Below are 24,830 nucleotides of genomic sequence, written 5' to 3' on the forward strand. Positions count from 1 at the left end.
GGCTTTTCTCCTCAAACCCATAGACTCAGTCTAACCATGAGGAAAAACATCAGAAAAAACTAAAGTTGAGTACATTCTACTAAATATCAGGACAGAAAAATTTTTTAAAAACTATAAAACTGTCATAAACTAGAAAAGACTAAATGCAACATATTACCTGAGATTGAATGCTAAAATAGAACAATGACACTGCATTAATAAAAACTTGATGAGCTACAACTAAGTCTGAAATTTAGTTCTTAGTCGTGGGATACTTTGGATGTGGTGTGTTCCCCAATGGTTCATATGCTGAAGTCTTGTGGCAGTCTTCAGATGAACCTTTAAGAAGTGGGATCTAGTGAAAAGTGATTAGGAGTCCTGGTGGCTCCACTTTTATGAATGGATTAATGTCTGTTGGAGGGAATAGATTAGGTCTAGTGTAACTGAATTAGTTCTTGCAAGAGTGAATGGCCATAAAGTGAGGCAATACCACGTACTTGGCTTTTTCTTTGCCTTTCTGCTTCTTCACTGTGTTATGATGAAGCTAGGGAATTCTTACCAAACACAAGCCATCATGCTATTTGGGTTTTCCAGCTACTAGAGTAGTGAGTTAAATAAATTTCCACTTTCTAGACATTACCCAGTATCAGGTATTCTATTATAGAAACACAAAACAGACTGAACAGGTGCTGTGCCAATGTTAATTTCTTAATTTTAAAAAAGCATGATGAAAAAACAAAACAAAAACCAAAATGCACGGTGGAATTATGTTTATGTGAAGTGTTAACATTAGGGAAAGCTGGAAGAAGTATAGACAGGAACACTATTATTTTGGGAACTCTTGTAAATCTAAAATTATTTCAACATAAAAAGTTTGTTATAAGACATTTAACTCTTTTCAAAAGGAAAGATTGATTTTAAAAATGACATTCAGTGATCATAAGATAAAATTTTAGTTCTTCCTGTAAGCAACTGGCTGGTTAGGAGAACAACCTGAGTTGATAGCAACCGAGGTATAAAACCAACTAAATGCTTGTATTGTTTGATTGACTTTGCAAGCCTAAGGCCAGGAGTCTAAACATGTAATAGAGGATGACAGTATGCAATATAGCAAATATAGTGGATTTCCTTCTGTCTTGTTTTTGAAATCCAATATTGTTCTCATTGTTTCGTTTTGTTCCATTCTGATTTATTGTTTCGTTCAATGCTCTGTTTTGATTGGTTTTATTCTGTTTCATTTATTCAATTTTACTATGTATTTTACTGAGAAAATAGACAACTTCTGTGAAGATAACAGGATACATTATGGTAGCCATTGTTGTAACCTATTGTCCTGTTTTGAAGTTCTGTACCATTTTCATTGCTTTGTTTTGATTAGCTTTACTCTGTTTTGTATTGTGGGGTTTTTTTCTCCTTAAAATAAAAAAGAAAAATATTATGGTCTCCAAATGCACCCATTTTCCTACAAATGGCTCATTTATTATTCTTTATGGCAGAGTAGTACTGCATTGTATATAAACATCACATTTTTTATGCATTCATCTTTTGATTGAATCTGGGCCATTTCCAAGATTTTGCTATTACTAATCTGCTGCTATAAACATGAGTATGAATGTATCACTGTAGTATGATGCTTTTAATTCTTTTGGGAAGATACCCTAGGAGAGGAATGTCTGGGTCAAATGAAAACTCTAGTTTTAGTATTTTGAGGACTCTCCACACTGATTTCCACAGTGGTTGTACCAATTTATACTTCCAGAAGTAATGGAGAATGGTTACTTTCCTCCCAGAGCCCCGCCAGCATTTGTTCTTGGTTAATTTCTTGATAATGACCAAGCCAGTTCTTTCTGGAGTGACATGGAATCTCAGCACTGTTTTAATCTGCATTTATCGAATGACCAGTGATGTTGAGTATTTTTTCTTATATTTATTTGCTGTCTGTACTTCTTCATCTGAGAAATATCCTATTTGTTTTAGGAGTCCATTTTTGGATTGGGCCTTTAAATTTGGAGGGAGGTTTTTTTTTTTAATTCTTTATACATTCTAGATGTTAACCCTTAAGGATTAAAATTTTTTCTCTCTGTGTGGGTTGTCTTTTCACTCTGTTAGCGGTTCCTTTTGCTGTGCAAAAGCTTTTTAGTTCTATGTGATCCATTGTTTACTTTCTGTAATATTTCTTTTGGGGGTCAAGGTTTTGTTCATAAAGTCTTTGCCTGCAGTTATATCTTCAAGAGTTTTACCTATTCTATCTTCCAGCAGATTTAGTGTTTCTGTTGTGGTATTTAGACATCTAATCCATTTTGATTTTAGTTTTAGCACATGATGAGTAATATGGACCTACATTCAATATTTGGCATGTGGAAAGCCAAGTCTCCCAGCACTAGTTATTAAATAGGTTATTTTTCTTACAGTGTATGTTTTCGGTCCCTTTGTCAAAGATACTTTATCTAAATGTGCTTGGAGTCATTTTTGCATCTTTTATTTTTGGGTCTGTTTTTTGTTTTGTTTTTGTTTTTTGGTGCAAGTATCATGCTGTTTTCAATCACAGTAACTTCAAGTCACAGCCAGGAGTGGTATACATGCCTATAATCCCAACATTTGGCAAGCTGAGAAAGGAGGATCACTATGAGTTCGAGGTCAGCCTGGGATATAATACTGAGTTCCAAGCCAGCCTGTACTATATAGTGAGACCCTGTGTCAAAAAAGAAAACCAAAAATCAATCAATCAAAACAAAAAACTTCATATCAGAAATGTCAGTACCTCCTGCCTTGCCCTTGTAGTCCAAAATTGCTTTATTTATTCTGATCTCTTCTGCTTCCATATGAATTCAGGACTATTTTATCTATTTCTGTGAGGTATGCTATTGGTATTTTTATTGCAATTATGCTAAATCTGTTATAACAGCTTTGGAAATTGGGATTACACTGAATCTGTTTTAGTATGGCCATTTTCACTCTATTGGTTCTGCCTATTCAAGAACAGGAGAGTATCTTTCAATTTTCTAATAACCTCTGTGATCTCTTTCAGAGAACTGTGATTTTCAGTGTATAGGTCTTTCATTTCCTTTGTTAGATTGCTTCCTAAGCATTTCATTTTTCTTAAAGCTATTATGAAATGTGTTGTTTCACTAATTTCTCTCACAGTGAGTTTGTTATGCATGAACAGGAATGCTACTGACTTTTGAGTGCTGACTTTGCACCCTGCTATGCTAGAAAATTTTGTTATTAATTCTAGGAGTCTTTTTGTGGCATTTTGGGGGTCTTGTATAGAGTATGCTGTCATCAGCAAGTAATGATTATTTAAATTCACCCTGTCCTCTCCATATTCCTTTCTTTCCTTCTCTTGTATATTGCTCTGGCTAATGTTTCCAGAACTGTATTGAATAGAAGTGGTGATAGCGGTATCTTCATCTTGTTCCTGATTTTAGAATGAAAGTTTTCAGGTTTTGACCATTAGTATGATGCTGGCTGTTGGTTTCTCATAGATGGCTTTTATCAGATTGAAATAAAGACTATCTATTCCAATTTTCTGTAGGACTTTTGTTATAAATGGATGTTTGGCTCTTTTTTTTTTAGATGATCATGTGGTTTTTGTCCTTGGCTCTGTTGATATGGTGTATTATATTTATTGATTTGTGTATGTCGAACCATCCCTTCATCCCTGGAGTGAATCCTATTTGGCCGTGATATATAATCTTCTTTATGATTTACTGCATTCTGTTTGCCAGTGTCTTATTGAGGATTTTTGCATCTATGTTCATTAAGAAGATTGGCCTGTAGTTCTCTTTATTGATTGACTTCTTCTCCGACTTTGGTATTAAAGTAATTCTTGCTTCCAGGAATGAATTTGGGAGTATTGCTTCCCTTTCAATGTCATTAAAGAATTTGAGGAGTAATGCCATTAGATCTTCTCTAAAAAGTTCTTTCAGATTTCAACAGTGAACTGGTTAGGACTTGGACTTTTGTTTGTTGGTAGTTTTTTGAATTACTTTTTCAATTTCATTGACTGATATTGGATAATTTAGAATATTTATAGCTTCTTGATTAAGCTTTGGTAATCTATGTGCCTAAGAATCTGTCCACTTCTTCTAAATTATACATTTTATTGGAGTATAATTTCTCAAAGCAGGTACTGATGATCTTGTGGATTTCTGCAGGGTCCACTGTGATTTTTGCCTTTTAAAAATCCAATTGCATGGATTTGAGTCTTTTCTTTCTATTTTTGTTTTGATATGATTAGCTATGGGTTTGTCTACTTTATTTAATCTTTCAAACAGCTAGCTCTTCAATTCATTGATTGTATTGTTTTCTTAGTCTCAGTTGCATTGATTTCTGCTCTGATCTTTACAATTTCCTCTCTTATATGTGTTTTGGGTTTAACTTGCTTTCCTTTTTCTAGATGCTTAAGATTCAACATTAGGTTATTTATTTGAGTTCACTCTGTCTTTCTGATGTGGGAATTCATCACTATAAATTTTCCTCATAGGACGGTTTTCATTGCAACCCATAAGTTCCAGTATATCATATTAGTATTATTGTTTAATTATAGAAACTATTTAATTCCTTAATTTCATTTGTGACTCATTGGTTGTTGAGAAGGATGTTATTTAATTTCTGTGTGTTTATGTAGTTTTTGTGGTTTATTTTGTCACTGGTTCATAGAAGTATAATTTGATAATACTCATGGAATAATTTCAATTCCTTTGCATTTACTTAAGCATGTTCTGTCGGCTAGTATATGATCTATTTTGGAGAACATCCCATGTGTCTCTGAAAAGAATGTGTATTCTGTTGTTGTTGAGTGGAACACTTAGTAGATATTTACTAAGTCCATTTGTTCCAAGGTTTGGTTCAACTCTGATATTTCTTTGTTGATTTTTGTCTAATTGATCTATTTGTGACAGTGGGGTTTTGAGGCCCCCATTACAATAGTATTAGTGTTTATCTGATTTTCCAATTTATTAGCACTTGTTTTACATAATTGGGGGCTCCAGTATTTGGTGCATATATATTTGTGATTGTCATCGCTTCCTCTTAGATTGTTTCCTTAACAAATACATAGTGACCCTATTTGTCTCTTCTGATCAGTCTTGGCTTGAAATCTCCTTTATCCGCAAATAGAATAGCCACCCCTGATTTTTTTCCCCAGGTTTTTCTCACATGGAATATTATTTTCCATCCTTTAACTTTCAGTCTATTTATTTCTTTTTGAGTTAAATGTTTTTCTTATATGCAACACATTGTTGGATCTTTTTCCCTGATCCATTCTGCCAATCTATTTCTTTTGATTGGTGAATTGAGGCCGTTTACATTGATGGTTATAAGTGATATGTATTTTTTTTAAAGTTAATGTGGCTTAGGATTTAGGTCAGTGGTGCAGCACCTGCATGGCAAGTGTGAGATCCTGAGTTTGATACCTGGCACCAAAAAAATAAATAAATAAATAACAAAAATAATTTCAGTGAAATTTATTAATTCTTAGTGATGTTATTGTTATTGTTGTTTGAGACAGGATCTTGCTTTGTGGTTCACGGTGACCTTGAACTCACTACATAGCCCAGGTTGGTCTTGAACTTGTAGTGATCACCCTGTCCTAGTCTCCTGAGTACTGAAATTACAGGTAAAGCCACCATTTTGGGCCTACATTATGGTACTGTAATTTTAATTAAACTTAGGTTTTTCACATAGAGGAATCATAAATATGAGTATTATAAGGCCTGACCACATATTTTCAAGCTGATATTTCCTGCGAAAATATTTAAACTTTAGCTTATATATAATTAAGAAAAAATGAATTTATCAATTCTAATAAAAAGTTGAATAATCCCAGGATTGTGAGACAACTAGTCCTCTTTGATCTAAAAGAAGCAGGCCCAACAAAGGATATATTGCCACTTCTATGAAAACATGTTAAAATATAAATTGGCTTTGACTTCATATTCCATATCAGGCCTTTCATCTTGATGACAAACAATATCATCTGCTACTTCTTTGCCTTTTTTCTTTTTTCCTCTTTATTCACAAATTGACTTTAATGAGGAAATAATGACACCGGGCAGATTAACAGTTCAACTAGTATATTCAGTCTTTCTAACTCAAACTCTGGAATATGATACTTTTCATAAATTTCTGGCCATCAAGTTCTTGGTCTTTTGTGCTTTCAAAGTCTTTTCCAAGAGGAAATATACTTTCTAGCATTCTATGTCACTCCTGAGTTTCAAATGGAAAAACAAGAGAGAAAAATGACATCCAAAACACTGGGGACTGTATTTTTAAAAGCAAGATAACAATAATTCAGATTTTCTTGCTCTAGTTTTTGTCTGTATTACAATAAAATATGTAACAAATTCAAAAGATGAACACTCAATAGTGACCTATAGCTTCACATTAATGGAATGTCAATAATATAATGATCAAGACCAAGGGTATAGTTCAGTGGCACAGCCCCTGCCTGGCAAGCATGAGGCCTGAGTTTTATTCCTGGTACCAAAATAAATAAATAAATATAATAAACAATAAAATGATCAGTGAAGTAAGTGGAACAAAGTTCAAATGTAAAAAGTGATTCACTATTTCACTTATACAGTAATGAAACCACCATAATATTTAAACATCCAGAAAAGTCTGAAGTAACATTAAATAATAATTGATAACTCAAATATTACAATATCATGAAGTATCTTCTGAATTACTGAAACAGATGAAATTTTGTTCAGTATTACTTCAGTGAAATTCCTTTACACAGAACTACATACTTTTTTTAAAAACCAGTAATCCATGTAAGATACACACTAAACTCCTAGACTGTTTAAGAAGTAGAATTCCACAATACTTTGCTGTTATAGGTTAATGAACTTATAATTTAGGGAAACCCTTTTAAGAAATCCTGGTCTATAGAAAGACATGTTTAAGTTGTTTGGTCTTATTAATTTTATGAGCAAAAACCTCTGACTCCTTTATAAGATGTCTAATTCTGCTAAATACCATCTTAAAAGATCCAACTTGAATTTTACCAAAATAAATCACAAGTACATGCTTGCCTGGCAAGCACAAGGTTGTGAGTTCAATCCCCGGTATCCCCCCCCCCCAACCAAATCACAAGTACAGTGTAGCCCTCCAATCTCCATGAGTTTCACTTCAGTGTGAACCAGCACACTGATCTTTCCAAGAGTTTTCTACAGCACCAGCTTTAACACTCTCCACAAAGTATGTTGCCCTTCACCAGACTTTAGGTAGAGGATAAAGTTAACAATGGCAGGTAGTGTTGCTTAGCATAACCTGCCAAAATGTGATGATTTCTTTAGAAGAAAATTCCTGGGCTGCAGTTACACATCTGAGTTGACAGACATCTAAGTGAATTCTATAAAAAAGAAAAGGTTTGTGTCTTCTGGAATATGAATGTCCACTTTTAACAAATTCAAACAGATCCCAACATAAACATCTTCAAACTTGACGGACTTCACATGACCTATCATTTCATAGGTCCTTGGCACCAAATCTCTGGACATTATATAATCTGACCCACTGCAGTAGGGGGGGAAATACCCTGAAAGGATACTCTTGGCATGAAATATAAGATTTTGGGTAGAATCCTCTATAAGAATAATTACCAATTACAGAATAACCTGTTAGTTGTCATTTGGATGTTACGCAGTGAGTCATAAGTAATTGAATAATTTGAGTCTTGGAAATAAAATTAGAGTAAAAAACTTCTCTGAGTGTTTTAAGTTTAAAAGATACTTCACTGAATTACCAGTATTGACAAAAACATCAGTATCAGTCTTCACAATGTACTTGGCATTGGGGCAAAACTCAGTTACCCATCTGAATGCCATAATGGTTTTTAAGGTCAGGTTATTATGTGTCTAAAAGGTCTTGTCATGTTGTGTCACTATAGAGAAGGTGCTCATCCTCTAAGGTGCTAACATTTTGTCTTCCTTTTCAAACTGCTTGCCTAATAAGAAAAATGTAAGAACTTCCTATGATTTTTTTTTTCATCCCAGTAACTCCAGTGTCTTGGGTTTCTTCCACTTCAACGTCCCCTTGATTTGCTTTGGGCAAATTGGGGAAAATGGGTCACATCATCTTGTTTTGGTATTTTCTCATTTTCTACTATTTTATTTATTTCTTCTTTGAGGCTTGTAAATTGCTTATTTAGGTTTTACTAATATTGAAATCTCTAGGAAATGACTACTTTTCAGACATGTCTTCTTGGCATAGCTGGTTTTTGGATTTTGAGTCTATCCGAAGATCCTGTCTTTCCAATTTATTTGGATAGGATGTTGCTTCCTGTTTGGCTTAGCACCCAGTTCTTCAGTACTGTACTATGATATTGTTTATGACCCCCACACAATCTCAGTACTGGCATACTGTGAAGAACAACTGATCACAGTAACTACATCACCTTGGCTAAAGTGGTACAGTCAGTAATAATAGCTTCAAGCACAGTCTTTTAAAAATAACGAATTGTGATAGCTGTTAATTTGCTATCTTTAATCATAAGTTCAAGATTTATAGTTCTATAACAAAATCTAACACAAATTTTAAAAATATGAGCAGTAAATATCCACTCAATAGAGCAATTTTACCCTAAGGGAGAAAACTTATAAAAGAGATAATAGTAAAAAATAGAGAAATAAAAGGAGAGAAAGAGATTAGAAGCAAGGCTGAAGGACAAAGGAGGATTATCCAAGCCTTAGGAAACTGGTAAAAAAAAAATAGGAGGGAAAAAAAGAAGAAACAAAAACAAGAGCAAAACAGAAAAACTAAAAGCAATGTTTACTTTCACACATAAAACAATAAAAATAAAAATACTCTGCCCTACCAAACAGCCCACAAACAATAAAAAATAAAAAGAAATTTCTTTGCAATTTCAAACCTGTGATTATCTTCTGGAATCTAGAGTTTTGTGGTACTGTCCAATTTAGGGTATGACTGTGCTCTCATTGGTGGACAAAAGAGGCGGTAAGAGCCCAGCTCTGCACTGGATAATCCAAGCAAACTGCAGTAGGATTAGGCGAGGGTGCTGATTCATCCACAGAGGTTCAGGCTGATCCTGGCATCTGGTCATGAGGTTGGGGCCTAACTCATTTAGCTTATAGCACTCTGGAAGCCTATTGTTAGCCTGACTATGGCTCCCTGCCCCTGGGCATCTCCTGTGGTTGTCCTACTGAACCTCATAGCTTTTGTAAAATGAAATTGTAGATGATGCTGTTAGTTGTCATTTGGATATTATGCAGTGAGTCATATGTAATTGAATAATTTGAGTCTTGGAAATAAAATTAGAGGATAGAAAGGATTTCTGGAAAATTAATATAAGATAAATATGTAGAACTTTCTCTGCCCTCCACCAACATTTTACTAAAAACATTTGAATAAAGATTTGAAGCTGCAAAACAGATACCAAAAAAGGAGAATCCAGTTAACAAGAGAGTATATAAATCAAGGTACTATCAGGAAAACTGAACTCACTTTGTTATTTCAAATAGGAAGACTCTGAAGGAAGGAAAATTGAGGCTTACCTCACCAGAGCAAATGCTGGCAGAACGAAGGGCAGTCAAGACGTAGCATCACTGTGAATAAAAGAATGCATCTCAGGAGCATCCCTAGGAATTCTGTATATTTTAAGGTCCAGGCCAGGTTTAGGGTAAACCTGGTGAGGCAGTCTCCTTGGACTAAATATTGAAGAGACATCAAAGAATATTTTAATGCAGTACGTGTGTGTGTGTGTGTGTGTGTGTGTGTGTGTGTGTTTGTGTGTTGTTGTTGTTGTTGTTGTTGTTGTTGTTGTTGTACTGAAGATTGAACTCAGGGCCTTCTGCATGTTAGGCAAGCACTCTACCACTGAGCTACATCCCCAGGCTTTAATGCAGTATTTAAAATTTTTTAAATTTGTTTTTAGTTATTTTAATTGACACATAATAATTGAACAAGTTATGGGGCACACATAGTCAGCTCAGGGTCATCAGTCATTTAAGAAAATCCCCGAACTTAGATATACAAGCAAAGGGAGCAATAATAAAAAGTAAAAGAAGCAGAAGCAGAAAAAAAGGAGAAGGAGGAAGAGGAGGAAGCAGGGAGGAGGGGAAGGAGGAGGAGGAGAAAGGAAAGAAAAAGATTTGGAGGAAACAAATTGAGACAAAGCAGATATCCAAAGAAAAGGTGTTTTTTTTTTAAATTAACATGTCCAAAGAGAAAAGAAAATATAATATTAAAAAACAAGAATATATAGGAAAGAAACCAAGAAATGTAGGGAGGATGAGAGGTGAAGGGAAGGGAAAGAAAAAAGAATTAAAATGTGTTATGTCCATGTACCAACTTCCCACAATGCATATGCTTACTATGTACAGCATGCAAGTGCTAATGAAAACTTTTATATTTTTTTTAAAAATAAATAACAATATAAATGGCTGTTGGGATTAAATATCAAATAGAATAAATTTAAAATTGCACAAGAGTTGGGAGATAAAGTTGCAAAAATCTAGAAAGCAGAGTAAGACAGAAAACAGATGTAGAAGCAAAAAGAAAAGATAAAGTTTTATAACTCATTGAATTTCAACAACTAGCTGAGTCTAAAAGACAGCATAATTTCCACCAGGAAATAATAGAAAACATCCACGACTGAAGAACATGAGTGTCCAGATTGAAGGTATCCAGTGCAGTGTATTTTTCAAAGCACTGTGTGAAGAAATGAAACTGGGAAACTGTCAAACACTAAGAACAAAAATAACTCCACAGTAAAAAAAGAAAGAACACAGAGTTACATTAAAAAGTGAACATTAAAATCTCACCAGACATGCAAAAGCTAGAAGCTACATATAATGAAGTATTACTTTCAAACTACTATTTCGAACCTAGAATTTGATTCCCAAGCTGTTGATAAAATGATGAGAATAAAATAAAGTCATTTTCATTTAATGCCTCAAGAACTAGACTTGCTATTACTGCTTTATCAAGAATCTTGAAAATATAATCAACCGAGTACTTCCGGGAGAACATGGCAGACAGATAGCAGCAGCTACGGAGGCTCTCTAAAACACCCAGCTTAGAATTCAGGAATGGTGCTGAGTAAGGAATCATAAGCAAAAGGAGATATGCCCTGGTGACCCAAGAATGAACTGGGCTGAGAGAAACCAACTGAGAATGCAATTCTGGTGCTATAACAGGAACAGATAAAGCATGGAAGCTGGAGCCTGCACCATTGGAAGCCACAATTTGGGTTTCCTGCCGCCACCGCTGCGTCTGCATCGGCTCGGCAGGGAGAGAGACGCGTGGAAGCTCTGAGAACAGGAATCGGTGAATGGAGTTGAGAGCGGGACGGGCGGGGAGCCGTGCATTCACCTCCGGTGAGTGAGGGAAAACTGGGACTCTTCCACGGTCTAGGAGACTCCAACAGAGGACATTCTGGGACCAGGCAGACTTGTGGGAACAGGGCGCTGCAGTGACTTCAGTCACCAATCCCCCTCTCAAGCGGGATTGGTGAGCAGTGCCTAGCCCATGTGACGCTGCTGGCTGAGATCCAATAGGCTAGCACAGCCCAGGTCCCAGCTCCTGAAGGTAGATTGACCTGGAAGAGCGGGCCGCATAGGCTGCCTGGTCCGCAAATTCCTGGTGCGCTGCGGTGGGTGGGAACACCTAGCCGGCGCAATTCAATCAGACTGTGGCTGACAGGGAAGGAAGCTGGGCCTCCTATATACGCTTGTATATATAAGGAACAAAGAATATGGGAAGAGGCAGCAACAAGAAAGGGTCCTCGGCGCCCAATCCTGAGAAAGAGGCAACAGCAGACACAGCACCAATAGATATAAAGTGCTATCTCAAGAGCCTCATAGACAAGTTCAGGAATGAAGTTATTAATGACCTAAAGCTAGACATAAGCAGAATAATTAGAGAAATGCTAAGCACCACCCAAGAAAAAAACAGATGGTGGAATGGAAGAACAGAAAAAGAGGGGAGAATTGTTTAATGGAGAAAATAGAGAAAGCATAGAATACGTGAAGCAGGTTCAAAGAGATTACCAGGAAACTAAAAAGTCTATCAAAAACTGGCATAACAGCTTGAAAGAAACTAAGGATAGATTATCTGAACTGGAGGGCAGATTTGTAATATGGGAGCATGAAATGAAAAACTTCTTAAAAATAACAAAGAAACAAACAGCAATAATATGAAGACTAGAAGATGATAAGAGGGTCTATAACTTAAGAATTAAGAACATAAAAGAAGAAGTAGGGACACAAACAAATGAACTACAAAAGCTACTCACAGAAATAATCCAGGAGAATTTTCCTAATTTAGCAAAAGGTAAAGATACTCAGTTGTATGAAGCATACAGGACCCCAACCACCTACAACCCAAACAGAGCAACAGCCAGGCATATAATAATTAAAATTCCAGAAATCCAATATAAGAACAGAATACTAAAAGCCATCAGAGACAAGAACCAGATCACTTACAAGGGAACACCCATCAGAATTACAGCAGACTTCTCAGCACAAACCATCAAATCACGAAGAGCGTGAGGGGAAATAATTCAAGCTTTGAAAGATAATAATCTCCAGCCAAGATTGATATATCCTGCACAACTATCCCTGGAAATTGATGGAAAAACAAGGTGCTTCAAGGATAAAGAGGAACTAGGGGAATATGCAACCACCAATTCAACTCTACAGAGAATACGGCAAGATATTCTAAAAAAGAAAAATACGAAGAATCCAGAAGTAGCGGCAGAGAGGCAACAATGAATTGAGCAGAAAACAAAATGAAGAAGACAAACTGACAACTAATGACAGAAAAAGAGCTCAACAGAAATGAGGCAGAGAAGATTGGATGATAGGAACAGCTATTTTGGAGAAAATGACATCTTAAGAGGTAATACTGATTTAGTATCATCTTGTTTTGAAGTCTCATCAAGCTTTTGTTCTTCTGTCTCCATTGGTCTAAACAGGTGGTATCTTATTGGATTTTATTATATATGATACTATAAGCAAAAACTTTTATAGACAAGGAGATTATACAGAAACCATTGTTCATTTTCTGTTAGTTGATTCTAAATACCCTGTAATACTGTCATTCTCTTAAATGGTTTTACATTGTTTTGATATATTTGATGCTACAGTATACGAAGTTATACTCAAAGATTTCAAGGAAAGAGACAATATGGTAACTACATTTATGTCGGGATAATCTTGTGGTGAAACACTATTTTGCTTAAATGGTTATGTTTTGATCTGCACTGATTTGCTGTTATGCCCTCTTTTATCTCAATCTCCATTTTATTATTTACTTTTTTTATCCTTTTAATTAAGGGAAAAATAAATTTAAAAATAGCAGGATATATTATAGTAACCCACTTTGACTTTCCATTATCTTGATTTAAAGCTCTGTATTGCTCTCACCATCTTGTTTTGACTGATGTTCCTCTATTCTGTTTTGCTTGATAGTACCAGGTTCGAAAGTTTAGGCAACAGCTGTGAAGATAGTGGGATTCATTATGACGCCTATTCTGGTTGACTATTATCTACTTTTGAAGACCTATAATGTCTCCAATGTTTTGGTTTTGTCGATTTTGTTCTTTACTGTTTTTTTTCAATTTTATTATAACTAATGATATAGGCAATTCTATTAGAGATAGCGGGAGGCATTATGGTAACCATTGTTGATCACCTAGTATTATGCTTTTACATTATCTATTACGTCCACCCTTTTGATTTGACTGACTGTTCTGTTATGTCACATTTGGTTTTATTCTCTTCCAAAAAGTAATAAGAACTGTGGGAGCAACAAAACCCAAAATGTGTAATTGTCATTGTACAAAAGAGAGGAAAAGAAAGTGCTCTAAACGATATAACTGCATGTATATTTAAGTGTATAAGATAGATAATGATATTACTGAGTTTTGTTGGATCATTGAACAGAACTGTTTGCAGTCTCACTGTTGGAATGTCCACTTTATAAGCTTTAATTTTGTAACTTGAACAATTATTTCTAAGATGACAAAATGTAATCCATTAACTAGTGATTTCCTACTGTTTATTTTTTTCTGTAAATCTGTATAACTTGTACCCTTTCTCTGCTTTTTTTTTCTTTTTCTCCTTAAATAAAATTTAAAAAAAAAGAAAATATAATCAACCAAAATGAGAGATCAAACCATACTGTCAGGAGAGCCAAGATACAAAAATACCAACACAGAGAGATGAAAAAAAAAATTAAAATTCTAGAATGCTTAGTTCACAACCAATTTAGAATACGATTATAGAAGGACAGGGTAGCAAAAGGAATCTTGGCGTGTCTGAATAAATGAAAAATTTTGAAGTTCAGCCAGAAAGTTAGAAAGAAATGATGACAGTGACAGAAAAGTAAATCAGCAAAAATAGGATGGCATAACTCCAAGGAAAATATAGAAGATGACCAAGAGAGAAATATGACCATGCACCATAGATCACTGTAGTATAGTATTTACCTTTTCATAGTAACGTAAAACACACTGAACTTTTTCAGTCTAAGAAAAAGCTAAATCCTTTCTCACATTGTGACAGTCATTGCCAATTTCTCACCTAATATCTTTTTTCCATCTAGGTTTTGTGAGTAGAACTCACAAGACTTTGTTTGGGAGAGTATTGCAAATACTTGATTGTAGTGTGGTTATGTGCATTCATGCATAGGGTCAAAAATGCACAGATGACCCCCATATGCACGTGCACATACATGTACACACGCATACACATACACATACAAACGAACACCTGTTAAAATTGATGAAATCCCAATTTCATCTGATCTGTTTGAGGGAGTATCCAGGCACAGTTCTAATGACCAAACTGAAATACAAGTATGTCACAATTTCCAGGAAAAATTGTTTTCTGGTTTTAGTGATTTCTACTTTGTCATTTGCTTTTTCTTCCTCACAACAAAGCAGATTTCAGATCAGAGAATGTAGCAGCAATCTTATGACCCTGAAGACAAAAGAAGTCACATACTAATGATGGTACAGGCAAAGGGAACAGGAGACTGGTTCCTGGGGACACCCTTGAGCAACCATACTAACTTCTGGGTGCCACTAACACACGAGTAGAAAATAAAATTAAAAATAAAATCATTTATAGCAATACCAAACCTATCATATAACTAGGAATAACTCTGTCAAAAACACAAAATGCCTACACTTTGAAAACTATAGAACATTGGGGGCTGGGGATTTAGCTCAGTGGCATAAGCGCCTGCCTTGCAAGCAGGCAGTCGTGAGTTCGATCCCTGGTACCGATAAAAAGGAAAAAGACAAAAAAAAAAAAAAAAAAAAAGAAAGAAAATAAATGAAAACTATAGAACATTGCTAAGAGAAATTAAGAAAACCTAAATAAATGGAAGGATACCACATTAATGGCTAAAGACAAAATATTGCAAAGAAATTATTTCTCACAAAATTGATCTACACACTAAACAAATTCTCAGTTGAACTTTTTAGTGGAATTTGACAAGCTAGTTCTAAACTTTATGAGGATATGCAAAAGGCCTAGAATAGCAAAAATAATCTTGAGAAATAGGGACTTCTACCACAGAGATCAAGATATTACACAAATAACTTATCTGTATTACTTTGCTAATGTCTCTTCTTCATTATTTCCTTCCCTCTAGGTTCTTAACTCACCGCTCTTGTTCAGGTTGGAGATGCAAGCTTAGAGTATTAATTTCTAAATATTGCTTTTGAATATAATGTTTTACCTTACAAAACATCTCAAAACTAGTACATAAAGTATTTGAACCCTTCATTCAGCTTTTACCTACGGTTACATCTTTATATAACTAAAATAAAACATAAAAACTTGGAAATTAGTATTAGTATAACACTGTAAGCTTTTCATCAATTTTAACAGGTGTTCGTTTGTATGTGTATGTGTGTGTACCTGTATGTGTGTGTGCATATGGGGTCATCTGTGCATTTTTGACCCTATGCATGAATGCACATAACCACACTTACAGTGAAGACATAAAACTGGTTTATCACCACAAAGAACTCTTCCTGCTGCCTGTATATATTTATGTCTGCCCTGCCTTATTCTCATCCCTATCCTTAACAAGCACCAACCTATTCTTCATCTTCTTCATCTCTGTAGTTTAGGAATTGTCTTGGTTACTTTTCTCTCATTGCTGGGACAAAATACCCAACACCCAAAATTAAGGAGAGAAAGGTTTATTTAGCCTACAGTTTTTGGAGGTTTCAGTTTATAATCAGCTGGCTGCAAGGCAATGTGGCCTGGCACAGGGGCAACACTTCAAGTCAGCAGCCAGAACAAAACTTGAAATCTTCTATTAAATAACTTGAATTCAATTAGCAGGAAAAAAGTCTAAGCGAACAACTTACAAAAATCTGGACTCTTTAAAAGTTCTTCTCTTATAACATTTAAAAAATTTTTCATGCCAGGGATATAGCTCAGCAGCATAGTGCCTGCCTGGAAAGCATAAGGTAATGAATTCAATTCCGGGTACCAAAATATATTTTTTTCACTTGTATCATATCTTCATGAAAAATTACTGGCTGAGTGGGAGAAGGAAAAAAATCTATAGATCAATATGGGTTAGAAATACTATATGGCCATTAAAATGATTAAGATATCTTTTAATGATTTATGGGAAAACACTACCATAATTTGTAACTGAGTGAAAAAAAATAAGACTGTAGAAAAACATAAGCCCATTTTAATAACATGTTTTTCAGTAAAAAAAAATAGCAATGTTTATATAACAACTCTTAAGTTTGAAAGAATATGCAAAACTGTGCATTTTGTGCACAGTGGGATTTTGTGTCTGGGATAAGTGGAGTTAGAGTAATTAATATTATTCAGCAAAATTCAAGTACACTTTAATTTTTAAAAAAAAGATGGATTAAAAACATTAATAGCTATAGAATTAGTAAAACTCCTTGATAATCTAAATTACTTGCTAAGACATGCTCAAAATCATGCAAAGATCAATCAATTGTTCAGTAAGCTATCAATCAGTCCAGAGAGCAACAGATCAACCTCAAAGGTAGACAAGCTTGGAAATGTATATATTATATAACTTGTATCACATGTTATCAATATTTTACTTATTCACATTGCAATATAATTCTAACTACTATACTTTTTTCCTCAATACAAACAACCCAAGTCTATTAAAATTTACATGTTTTTTTCCTTCCAGCAACTGAACTTTCTAGCCCACATTCACTCTGACTACTGACTCCTTCCCTCCTAGGAAAACTCCAGCCTTGCTAGATTCTACTACTAATGTTTTCTGTATCAGTTCACCACTTTTATCAGTATCCTTATACATAAGTCTGTACATTTAAGACTGGCATCCAGTGAAAATGAAAATGTGCACTTGTCATTCAAACATTATTCAAACAGCAAAACATTAAACCAAGGCAAATATAAAGGTTCTCCTAAGAGTGGTGCTTTGTGTAACTGCACAAGTCTAAGACCTGTGACACTACTGCCCTGTGGATGTCATGCATATTCTAGTTCCCATTCAATGCACAAATCATAACTGTTTCTTACTGGCCAACTTAATTCTCCAGCCTGCATTTCTTCTGAGATAGTCCCTTTCTCCTCAGACCTACCCTTCTAAAGCCAAGTCAGCCAACCATAACAGAAACCATAATTGCTTCTCTTATGTTGCTCATTCATTCATAAAATACGTATTGAGTCCCTTCTGTGTGTCAGACACTGTTCTCTCCACTAGGAATAGAACAGTGAACAAATTTTTAAGGTGTTTCCTCTCAAGTAACCTCAATTCTAATGGGGAGAAACAGACAACAAACAAGTAATATATACAGTGTGCTAGTTAAAAATTAATGCTATGGACAAAATAAAGCAGAAAGGGGGAACATTAAAATGTGTGTGGGACATTGAGATTTTAAATGGATGGTGTTCTGGGAAGGTGACTGTCAAGAAAAAATGGAAAGGAGGTGAAATAGGAGGCTAGGCAGATATTAGGAGGAGGAGGAAAGGCAACCCGGGAAGAGGGGAGCACAGAAGCCAGTGCAGTTAGATAAGGATATGCTGAGATGCATTTGTGAAGTAGAAGGAGGCCAGTGTGGCTAGAGGAGGACTAAAAAAGGGGAGCAAATAGTAGGATTTCAGGTCAGAGTAGCAGCACATTTAGTGGTACTACATCCTGGAGGGCTCCAGGATAAGCCATATGATAGATCATAAAGCAAACCTCCAGAAAGCTAAAAGCATTGAACTCATAAGATACATGTGTTCAACCACAGTCAAGTGATGCTGGAAGTGTGTCACAGAAAAAATTGGGGAAATTAAAAAATATGTGAAAATTGATTAAGATACTAATAAAATATTTTGAGATGTGTTATGGTTTGTGTCTGGATGTCCCCCCAAAATCTCATGCAATCATGAGGAGCAGGCTCTTCAGAGGAGCCTGAATCTAGAGTCTGTGATTGCTTCATTGTCTAGTACTAGTGTTACTCTTGCTCTAGAGCAGGAAAAAAGGATTGCTTCTCCTTTTTGCCCGTGTTGCTTTTGCTGTCTCCCACTGTCTTGCAGCCAGCTGATGAAGGACTGAAACCTCCACAAAAATGTGAGCTAACCAAACATTTCCTTCTTTAACTTTGGGTATTTTGTCTCAGCAATGAGAAAAGTAATTAACACAAGATGATTGAAAATGATACAATGTATCAAAAATTATAGAATGAGGTCAAAGTAGTTATTAGAAGGAACTATATAGCTGTAAAAATGTACATTAGAGAATAAATATATCAAATAAATAATCTAATTGTCTGTCCTGAAACACAAGAAAAGGAAGAGCAAATAAAATTACATAGGGCCTTGTGGGATTTTGACTCTGAGTATCTTTTATATATTGAGACCCTCAGGAAACTCTAAGAGATAAGGAATGAACTCAAGTTGGTTTAAAGGAAAATAAAATTAATGTTTGAAAATTCACCTACTCTGTAAAATTTGCTAGCAATTCTAACATTAATAGATTGAAGTGCTTTTATAAAAGCACAAAGCAGAAAAATATTTGAGTTGTCAAACATGAATATTCCCAGCTGAGATCAAAGAAAGCAATACTCTATCTTGTTCCATATCTGATACAAGTACACTTTTTGTAACCTCTTTAGTGCCACAATTTCCCATTTTTGTTGTACTTTGTTTTTACAAAGACCTCCAAGAATAGTGTTGAAGTGCTGAGAAACTATATGTGTTAGATAAGCTTTGTGCAACCAGAGTTGTAATGCTGTTGATGATGAGTTCAGTGTTAATAAATCAAATTCACATTAAGTAAAGTCACTTAAAATAGACACACGTGTGTGGTCCAGTGGAAGAAAATGTTGCAACCAGAGGCTCTCTTAAACCTAACTCTACAGTTCCCCTAGGAGCAATCATTCAATATTAGCCAACTAGATGTTTATGGCAACTTTATTTACAAATATGAACAGCAGGAATTAACTGTACATTTCTAGTTCTAATGGCAGTCTAACACATCTGTCTCACTTGTACCGACTGAATAAGCTTTCTGGAGGATTTCACTTGCAATCTTTCATCCCTCTCATCGAATTCACCAGCAAATTATGAATGGCTTTTGGAGGCAGATAAAGATTCCAATGGCATCTCCCACATAAGAAAATCTTTTGGAGTTTCTGTGACTGCTGTCCACGGTGCTGATCTCAAAATCCAGCTACCTGCAAGAGAAGCATAACCATTGCAGAAAAAAATGATTATGGAAATTCATACAAGCAAATCTAAAGACCTTGTCCCAGTGATCAAGGGTAGTAAACTCCCAAAGTCAAACCCAGTCACAGAGCATATGTGACCATAGAGAGCCTTAATTTCATCCTGATGCAGCAAGAATAACGTCCACAAAAACTGAAGTCAATTCATTCCAGAGCTTCAGAAATCTTGGAGTCAAACTTGATTATCTTCCAGTAGGTTCCTACATTTGGGACTAAACTTCTATTTTAGTGTAACTAAGTCTTCTTAGGCTTCTTTAGGTTTTCTATTGACCTCTAGAAACTTTTAGATCCCTTGCTGTTTCTTTTCAGTAGTTTCTTGAATCCCTGAACTGAATCCTCTAAAATCTAGAATCCTCTAAAATCTGGAACTCTATAGAAGCCCTACAAAAGTTACAATGGGTATAAATAAGCTTGAAGAAAGTGATGTATCAGAGAAACCCAGAGAAGTGAATGTTTCATGAGGCAAGTATTAGTTGCAAGTGCCAAAGGAGACAAAAGAAAAGAGATTATGGAAGCTAGACATTTTTCTGACCCAGAATATGATTTTGCTGTGGGAGCCATGCCTTCTCTATTCTCAGACGATGTGTTTAAGTGAAGAGAACTCTACCCAGAACTGGTCATGTAATCCAAACTCAAGCCTATTGCTATTATTTGAATGCATCCTAGAAAAGTATGTATTAAAATTTTAATTTCCAAGATAACAGTGTTAAGAAATAAGACTTTGAGTGGTGATTAGGCCATTAGGGTCCTGCCTTTATGAATGGATGAATGCTGATATAAAAGGACTTGCAGCAAGGGGTTCAATCTCTTGTTCTCTTTTGCCCTTTCTTTGCCTTCTGCAATGAGATGATGCACCAATAAGCCTTCCCTAGATGCCAACTCTGGTTTCAGACTTTCAAGCCTCAAGAACTGAGAAAAAATTCATTTCTATATTAATTACTCAGTTTGTGGTGTTTTCTTCTAGCAGCAAAGAAATGGAGTAAGATTACCAATCAACTTCATTATTCTAGTCATGATGTTCAATTGTGTGTAAAGAAATACCCCAAGCAAGACAATGAAGCCCTGTAGCAATGGTTCAGAACTAATCTTACCATCCCCGCTTGAGCTCTCAGTCTTGCTAGACTCAGAGTCATGTCCATGGAAAGAATGGAGCTAGCACAACTATCCTGCAATTTCAATGAGCAGAGAAATGCCAGGACAGTAGAACTGAGACTTAAGAATAGAGAAAATAGATTCTGAGTTTTGAATTCTAGTTTAAGCTGATTCTGAGGCCAAACTCCCCATATGAATGAGTTAATATGTTCCATTCTTCAACCAAAGTTGGTTTAAGGTTGTTTATTTCTGATATTTGCAATAACACAGTCCTACTTGAACTAGAAATAAGTACTAGAAGTAGAGTGGTTCAGGTACATTGTGGAATTGGCAAAAGTTTTATAAGCCTTACGATGACAGAGGTAGTTATTCGACTACACTACTCTGTATCCAAGAATCGGAATTCTCATGGAGATGAGCATTGAGCAGAAACAGCTAAGAAAATTTTCTGTGTGTTGTGTACATGTTCTCTAGGTGTCTTAGTTACTTTTCTTGTTGCTGAGACAAAACATCTGACACCCAAAGTTTAAAGGAAACATTGTAGCTCAGTTTGTAAAGGTTTCAGTTCATAGTTGCTTGTCTCTAAGGCAGGGTGCATGGCAGAGGGGCCTCACGTAGGAGAAACAGTTCATGGCAGGCCGACCATAGCAAAGCAGCAAAGTAGTGTCCTTTATATTTTATCCAGGTTACCTGACTGTCTGCTGGGGAGCACTCACAACCAGAGGTGGCCTTTCCACACCAAGAATTATGTCAAGCTTGTCAGTGGACTAATTTAACAATCATACACCCTGCCTTCCAGCATCACACACTCTAGATCCAGCCACCTCTGAAAACCCCCACTTGTGACCACATGAGGCTTTGGGAGACATCTAGACACAATCCATAACAATAGATTTACTATAGGATGACCACATAAGTATATACATTTACCAAAACTTTGCATTTGACTCCTAAGACCTGTACATCTCACTGCATACGTTTTGGTTTGTTAAAATTTTGATTTAAAAAAAGAAAATGACATAGATGTGATTTCAAATTTTATTCCTGACTTCAACAAGCCTACCATCTTCTAAAAACATTCTTATTTTTATGGTATAGAACATATGTGTGTGTGTATTTCAACAAAACAGAAAACAGTAAAAAATCATTTCTATGCAAATCTGTCCCAAGATAACGCCTTTCATGAATGTCATTAGTTGTTCTATCATGGCTACTTCAGTGATACAAATTGACTTTCAGGTTCATTTTGACTTTGAAGAAAAACCAGAAGTCACATAGCCCCAGATCTGGTAAATAAGGTGAATGACATACACTGTTTTTATTTGACAGAAATTTTCTTAAACATAAACTGCACACTGCTTCAGAAAATGACAAGAATGATGGGATACATATGCTCAACATGAAAAAGAATATTTTAAGGGATGATGGCAGTGTGTCTTTTACTGTAATAAATTTTAAGACATTTTAAACAGCCCACATATTTTTAATCACACTATATATAACATGGGCTTAAAAAGCTGGCTTTGACATTGACAATACATTGCTATTCAAACAAACTTAAGAAATTTAAGAACAGTAAATATTTCAAAATCCCATCATAACTATATAAAGACACATATGTATGCAGTATTAACTGCCATGCACGCATACAAATACACCAAATAATAACTTTATCATTAATTGTGCTTATTTGGAGGGAGACGCTGATTATCATATTAATTCTCACGATGAATATGTATTTTAAGAAAAAAAACTGTGGAGTTTTTTTTTTTTTTTTTAAAAGAACTGTCTCTAAATTGCCTTTCCATCATGCTAGTCCGTTTCTACCCAACTGGGCAAGTGGCCTTGCTAATTCAAAGTGTTTTCTTGGGAGCAGCAACAGAAGCGCCCCCTAGGAAGCTGGACCCAATGGTTCTCCGCATCCGCTTCCCCAGTGAATCAGAATCTGCATTGTGACAATGTCTGTAGGTGACTGTGACCCCATTAAAGTCTGGGCAGCTGGAGGTGAAGAAAGACTCCCTCCTCTACCTGGACCTCAGTCTCTTCCCAACTCAAGAGGCTTGTGGCCAGGTGTCTCTATGGTCTCTCCCAGTTGCAACCTTCTAAAGTTATTTCTTTCAGTTATTTGTCCAAGTCCTTGTAAAAAGGCAGGCAGCCCAGCAGACCGAAGAATGAAAGTGGTCTGGTGGAATAGGCGTTGTGCCTGCAGCTGGACGCCGGAGGGCACTGTCGCAGCCTCATGGAGCAACTTAGGAGGGGGAATTCCAGGAGTATGGGGAGGCTACGTGAGATTCCTGTGCTAGGGCAGGTGAGTGCCTGTCCTCTTCATAAAGAGTGGACGGCTGGGGCGGTAACACCTGTAGGGGAATGGGGGAAAAAGAAGCAGCAAGACATACCACGTACCGGTACAAATTCCCTATCATGAGTGTTATCACTATAATATTTATATCTAAAATATAAATGTACCAATTTAAAAAAGTAATACCAGTAGGGCGGCAAGGTGCTTTTGGATGATGCCACGGGGACCCAGCAGGACTGCAGGGTGCAGGTTGACCGCAGGGCGGCAGCAAGCGCGCGTGATGCCACAGAAGGCGCAGCCCCGGCCCTGCTGGAGTGCAGAGCTGCCTCGGGACGGCAGGGGGCGCTGCGGAGCCGTGGCCCACGCGGGAGAGCTGCAGGTCCAGGCGGCGTGGGACACACCTGAGCAGGTAGGGGCGGGACCTGGGGGGGGGCAGGTTCCCAGGGGGCGGAGCCCAGGTCGGGACCACAAGAGCCGGTGGCCTTGCCGCAGGGAGATGCTTGTGTTGTGAGAGGAGCAGGAGTGGACCCGGATCGTGAACACGCGAGCCCAGACCTTCGCAACTGAAAGGTGAGCCCGGCTGGGGAGGATCGGACCAGACGGCTGCCAGGCGCCCTGGCTTCCCAGAGCGGGTCGCGCGCCATTGCTGCTTCCAAGTGGCCGGGATGCTGGGACGCTTTCCAGGCGCGGTCGGGTTCAGCTCTCCACCTGCGCTGTGGGCCGGAGCACAAGCTGGGCGCAAGGCTGCCCTGAGCTGCTCCTCTGTGCCCGGCGCCCTTGCTGGCACTGCTGAAGCGCACGGCTTGACCGCGCCATGCAGTCTGGAACGCTTTGGGGGAGACCGCGGCTGCAGAAAGAAACAAACACTTGAAGCGGGCTGGTTGGTCTCTCCTCCCGGAGGCTCTGGGGCGCCCAGTCGCTGCCCTCTGGGTGGCCAAGGGCTTGGGTTTCTCCCAGCATGAGCCTGAGCTCCGCAGCGGAGCCTGAGGCTTCAGTGATTTCTGCACAGCGCGACCTCAGGGCCGCGCATCGGGACTCCCGAGTCCACGCTCGGCGGCGCACCCTGCCCCAGACCTAGGGCAAATCTTTCATCTCTCCACAAGCTCTGCGTGCCTTCACTGTGGAACAGGGAATACGCACGGTCGGGGCAGGGAAGCAGGGTGTCATAGAGAGCCCCAGAGCTCCGAGGCAGAAGCTTTTGAACCCTTCTTACTCTCAGGCTTGGGTAATTACCTAACCCTCTACTCCTCAGTTTGCTCTTCTGCGACAGTATAAAATCTGTTCTGAGCATCAAATTAGGGAATGTGTAAAAACAAAACCGACAGGATCCTAGACATGGATCCTTTGATCAATTAATAATAGCTGTTATTAATGCTGCTGTGGTTAGGGTCACTATCACTGTATGAAGAGCAGCATATATAACTAGCAGATAAAAGTGCCAAATCTCAGCTTGGTCGCTTCTACTGTGTCCTTCGACAAGCTGCTTATCTTTTCAGAATCGCTGTTTCATCTGTAGAAGGGGCAGATTATGGTGTCTATCTCGAAAGACTGCAGTGAGAATTAAATGAGGCAATGCCTACAAAGTGCTTACAAGAGTTAGTGCTCTGTGTTCTGATACTAATTCTATTTTGCTGTTGTTGTTGTTGTTGTTAATTCTTCCACAAAGGCGTGATATTGAATCAGGTGGCAGAACCTAGTAGTAGCTACAACCTTGTTCTGCTTTGAAGTTGA

At 37.1% G+C, this 24,830-nt stretch overlaps 1 pseudogene; it reads right to left on the reverse strand.

The window, feature by feature from the left end:
* Window positions 1-7,224: 7,224 nt before the first annotated feature.
* On the reverse strand, window positions 7,225-23,743 carry LOC100716027 (UDP-GalNAc:beta-1,3-N-acetylgalactosaminyltransferase 1-like; annotated as a pseudogene).
* Between the last annotated feature and the right edge of the window lie 1,087 nt (window positions 23,744-24,830).

The sequence above is a fragment of the Cavia porcellus genome, unplaced genomic scaffold (assembly GCF_034190915.1).
Source record: "Cavia porcellus strain 051 isolate PalLab524CR breed Dunkin Hartley unplaced genomic scaffold, mCavPor4.1 scaffold_16, whole genome shotgun sequence".
NCBI classification, from domain to species: Eukaryota; Metazoa; Chordata; class Mammalia; order Rodentia; family Caviidae; genus Cavia; species Cavia porcellus.